Source organism: Lonchura striata, chromosome 1 (genome assembly GCF_046129695.1).
Source record: "Lonchura striata isolate bLonStr1 chromosome 1, bLonStr1.mat, whole genome shotgun sequence".
NCBI lineage: Eukaryota > Metazoa > Chordata > Aves > Passeriformes > Estrildidae > Lonchura > Lonchura striata.
The window spans coordinates 46,574,204-46,580,203 of record NC_134603.1 but is presented as its reverse complement, the minus strand read 5'-3'; positions in this window follow the sequence as shown (position 1 = coordinate 46,580,203).

Here is a 6,000-nt window from a genome sequence, read left to right as displayed (position 1 = left end):
ATGTCTTTGAAAGAGGAAGAATCAGAATCATAGAACAACAGAAAGTCCTGGGCTGGAATGAACCTTTAGGATCATTTGGCTTCAACACCCTGTCATGGGTAGGGAGGTAGGGATGACCACCTACTAGATCAGGTTGCACAGGGCCCCAAGATAGGACCACAGAAAAAATAATAATGCAAAATCTTGTCATTTTTTTCATGTGGGCTTTACCCATACTGCAACTGCATGCCACCAGCTCATGACTTCCACTGAGAAAAATTACAACATAGCCCACAAAGAGCATAAAAAGAATATGTTGCTTGGATAAAATTTTAGGCTAACTCATATCAACTTAAGTGGTGTAGGAATACAATACCAAACCCAGGACATTGTGTGTCTCATTCTGAGAAAAAATCAAGCATGTGTTGCCACAGACAGGCTAGCACCAGCATTTTTGATCTTTAATGAAAGCTCTTGCTTAATAACTTCAAATATTACAGAAAGATCTAGTAGCATCTAACAAGTGAAGTAAGCAGAGTTGAGGAGCTGTAATGCTGAACAGGCTGATTGATACTTGTTGGGTTTCCAAAGCTCTGCTCAATCCCTATGTTCAAGGCAAGTAAATGAGAAAAGGAAATTCAGAAAAGGATTATAATTATCAGTGTCTCCCTCAGCAAAGGCCTTGAAGGCTTTCAGATTGGCTCCTGCCTTTCTCAGCCTAACAGGAATTAGCCCAGAGAAACTGTGTGTATGAAAAAAATTGTGTAATTTAACAATATCATTCATATGCTCAGGAACTCCTTCGAACAACCAAGTGAGCCAAGAATCTAATGAACAAACAGCCAAATGCAACCTCTGGATAACCCTCTAATCTTCTCCATTCCCCTTGAAAATCTGAGGAGGAAAACACTAGAAGACAACAGATTAAAAAAGCCTGACCAAGGGAACTGCTGACAGACAGCTAGGCATGGGTGTTTCTCTTGTTTGCAAATTTTAGCAATTAAGAAAGTGTTGAAAGATTCTGAAAACATGTTATCATTGAGAAAAGAGAGACTCCTAGAATTTAAATGTCAGACAGAAATAGGGTATAAGACTGATTGGCTTTTGTTGATATCAAGTCAAAACTAAATTCAGTTTTTCCCCTCAAACAACATAAGCTGTCAAATATGAAAGTGAGCGAGTCATTCTTCTTCTGATTTCACAGCCAATGAATACCAAAGCAACACATACCATAATAACAAGGCAGTGTTGAGAGGAGCTCTAAAACTCCATCTGATCCTCCATATGTTGCAAGAGGAGTAAGAGTTTCTGAAGGAGAAAGAGTCCTCAGTGAGAAAAAAATGTCTGAAAGACTTTAGAGATGGTTTTCTGGGCTGATACTATTATGAGAAGGAAAGCAGAAGTTGAAACAAGCCAAATATTGATTTGGAAAAGCTGTGAGTAAGGTTAAACATTTACAAATAACCCATCAAGCAGCTAAATTCTAATCAAAGCCATAGTCTTTCATTTTATGCCAGAAAACTAATTATATTGAATTAAGTCAAAAGAACAAAGGTGTTTGGAAATAAAATATGTCAAAGGATGAATGAATCAACATGAATCCTAAATTCATGAGGAATGATGACCTAGTCACCAAATCAAATATGGGCTAGCAAATGTAATTAAGAAAATCAAAATAATCATGCGTCAATCATTAAACAATTAAAGCATGGGGAGTAACGAGGGAAATGACAGTAGTCAAGAAAAAAGGAAATATTTAATAATTGTTTTCTAAAAAAAAAAAAAAGAAATCAAAGACTCTGAAAGGTGGGCATTGCTCTGAATTGAAAAATCTCAGTATGCCTTTTGACTCTCAGTTGCTGTTGATCTCTGGTTTCATTGTCTGCAAAGACAGCTTTGTTTCTGCTTATCTGCCCATTTATGGAGAAGGACATAATTCACCTTGTGGAGGTGCTGCTATATCTTGGGGCAGCCCAATTTGATCTTGCCAAAGTGACTCAGCAAACAAAGCAGCATAATCTGTTACTGAACTTGTGACCACTCTTTTAAACATTAGTCTCACAAACAAGGACAAAGGTTGTCTGAGAACAAAAGTCTAGAATTGACACAAAACTTAAACCAGCAGACAAACAAGGAAGAGATCATTAGATTGGAGGCAGCTAGTATTCCAGGGCTCCTTCTTGGACAGAGCCGTGGCCTGTATAGCCATAAGACTGAATAATAAGCATCTTGGAACTACTTCACATTTTAAATCTGAAAGTAAGGTCTCTACATTGCTCCCTGAGGTCCATGCAAAAGTAATGGTTTGGTAGAATGCTCAGCAGGAACCCATGCTGCTGGCAAAGTCAACAGCACCAGTCCTATAGCAGCAGATTCTTTCCCAATACATCAGTGATTCTTATTTGTTCTGATTTGGGCATCCAGAAGGTTCACTGCCCAAGTATGACATCTACAGCTGAAACAACCATAAATGTGCTTTGCTTTACACCATCCCAGAGAAGTTTCCAGATGAAAAATTATGCTTAGAAGACAATAAGTAAGAGAAGCATCACAGACCAGCCTAAAAACCATCTTGACCCTGCTTAAAATTTAGTTATGTGCTCATAAGAAAAATAATGGCAGAGAGGAAATGCCTTTTCCTGCAGAAAAGCAGAATTCTGTCATCTCTGTCCTACACATGGGCTGGATGAACCAGAAAAGACATTTTACTCTTGGAGTTTTTATTCCAAAACACGTCTAAGTATAAGGATATTATTCACATAGATGATTGCTTACTACAAAAGTAATCTATTTTATACTTGAAAATAAATAGGCAATTAAATATCTCAATGTATTCCATTTTACCCTTTACTACACTGCATTTGTGTGCTTAACGTTAACCTTCCCATTCAAACGTCATTAGCTGCTAATTAAGATGTTGATATGCTGATTGTATATCTTGCAGTAGAGATGATTTGCAGACACTTACTAGGTGTTTATCAAACTCCAGCACACGTATTGGTTTATCATGTGTGGCACATTTAATTTACTGAACAGTGTCCCAGTTCTCCACTTTTTTTTTTTTCCTAATACATAATGAGCACAAAATGGCAAGTTGTCAGGAATAACCTCAGAAGAGAAGTAAAAGTAAGTGACCTAAGCACTCTTGTGCAAACTGTTTTTACCTATGATTTCAAGAAACCTTATTTAGAAATCTCTAAAACTATCCCAGCATATTACTAACAAAATGAATAAGCCCTCTGAATTTGTCTACAATTTACTTTGTCTCATAGTCAGAGACAGAAGCCTCCATAGTGTTAAATGATTCTTTTCAAGCAACTTTGCTACTGGCAAGAAGAGTTTAAATCAGAGAAAGGCAGTGATGATTCTGCTAGTGCAAAAGCAGTTCTGCAACACAGGGTACATTTTCACAGGACTTTTTAATATAATTTATGAATATTTGCTCGCAACATAATTGTCTTTTCTGCTGACATTTTCAAAGCAACACTGTGATTTGTTGGGTCTCCTGAGAGTCCAAGTACAAAACTGATAATTATATTAAATATACATAGACAATAAAGAGTGTGTTTACATAACTATGCCCATAAATATCTGGTTGAACAGTCATTGTTCTCAAAACCCTTTTAAGCAGCTCTCAGAGGGATCCAATTCTAATGACATGATGGTTTAAAAGATGTTGCTCAGTCTTGTTCCATATTTAATTAACTTTCCTTTTTTAAACTTGTGATGGTGGAGACAATAACAAATAGCTCTGAAAAGAGAATGAGCCTTGAAACATGAGTGAGACCTTGTCAGGCTTTTGTGTGCCACACACAGAAAAAGATCTGCACACAAGAGTTGGTGGCCAGGGACTGTCCATCTCCTGGGGGACTCCGTTGCTGTAGCATTCACAGTTCACTATGACTAATAACAACAGCAACAACAATAATAATTAAACAAATCTTCTGCATACCAATAAGGGAAGTGACATAGGGAGGGAAAGTGAATGTATTAAATGGAATTGGTAGAATAGGCCTAAACTTTTTTATTTTTGTGCTGCTATAGAGCAGTGAAGCAAATACTTTAAAGAGAATGGCACATTGCCCACTAAGATGTAAAGGGTCTGTGAGCATTAATTGAGCACCAGTGTATGACTGAGCACATTAAGCAGGAATCAAGGTAACATTTCTAAATTCAGGGACAGTCTTAATCTGTGGAGTCCTTCACATTGCCTCATCCTAGACAGGGCTGCTACAGCAGCACAATATTCTGTTTTCACATTGAGCTATTTTTAATTGTCACCAATTATAATTCATTTACTTTTATGTGTCCTGGTTGTCACAATATTAACATTTGTAAGTCTTTCCCTTTGCAGGCTGTGAGAATCTGTTGTGACATCTCAATAAAGTGGGATTCAATCAAGGTGTGAATGAATTGTTAATCTTGTTATAAATAGAAAATGCCATATGTTTGTAAGGAAGGGACGTCTCTCTTTTTCTGTTGTTGAGGACAGTGGTAATGAAACAAAGTGAGTGGTCATGCCAGAATTACTAATAAAGTCCAGTCACTGAGATGTGGAAAGAACTTCAGAATTCCCCCTGCTATTAAGAAGGAAGGGACAACTATTAATGTCCCCTAAGCAGAGCTTTTGAAACATTTTTCATGGGGTTTTGCAAAGTGACTTGTAAATCAGGAAAAGCAGTGAGAGCACTGGGCTTGGAGTGAACCAAAGAAATTCTGATAACCTCCATGTGGACTGAACCACACAAAATGGATTGGAAAGTCTAACTTACAGGCAACTGGCTATGAACACATGTATTACAGTAGAAATTCTGGGTTTGGGTAGCTGAATGTCATAAAGGCCTAATGCATGCTTATGCCTGGACTATGTTTTGTTCAGTTAAAGAATCAGTGCATTTCCTCATAAATTCAGTGCTCAGATATTGACTGGGTAGGTTCCTTCACTTCTGCAGTAAAAATTCTGTGTTTATATCTGCTTTAGGTCTGTGATATTTCCTAAACATAACTCTGGCAAACAAGCAGAAGGACTAATTGCTTTATTAAACTATCACTTAGAGCAAAACTCATGTCCACTTGAAATCTTGGTGATATAGCCTGTCTCAGAGGTAAAAGGATACTTTGTCCATCAATCTATCCATACAACACTTGAACAGATTTATCCTTTTACATTAGGCTAAGGACATGAGGAGGGGCTTATCTTAGCTTTTGCTAACCCAGGGCAGAGAAAGGCACACAAGAGCTGAAATGCAGACATACACACAGAGTGCTGCGTCTCTTCTTCCAACAGGCAAGATGATCTGCCTCTTCTGTTGATTTTTCTAAATGCTGTGGTAATTCCCCAAGCGATACTCAGCTCTCATTGGGAAGTTCGGATGTCTTCCATAATCTATTTAAACAGCTATTTAGGTATCACTAAGAAACCTGCTACTTTAGAAAAGGTAAGAGGATTCCAGAACTTGATACCAGCAGCCAGCTCTCAGAAGCCCCACCTGGGACTGCCCATGGCCACAAGACCCCTCTATTCCCCTGTGCTGACCTCAAGGGACAGTTGATGCACAAAGTCTTCATCCCATTTGCTGTTGTTGTGTTTACTGTTCCTTTATTTATGTATCTCGAAATTCAACATCTTTGCATGTTTTGCAAGCTGTCATGACATGAGACACTAGTAATAGACTATGTTTTGCTTGCTAACATATTTTTGACATATTTTAGCTTTGATTATAAGATTGCATCTTTTCTTGCTACCATCTGTCTCAACTCAGTGGCACTCTGGCATTTACAAAAACAGTAGGGTGTAATATTTCTTATATACTTGAACTCTACTACAAACATGTTATTTTCAGTCTTAACCAATATGTCACACTTTCACACATGAAGACTGAAATGCCTTATATCCTTTAAAGTATCTGTCAAAAATAAAGAACATATTATCACATTCAATTTGGCTGAGATGAGTAATATATTAATGAGAATAAAAATGGGAACGGTTTCTGACTTATAAATAGAACAGGCATTTTACAA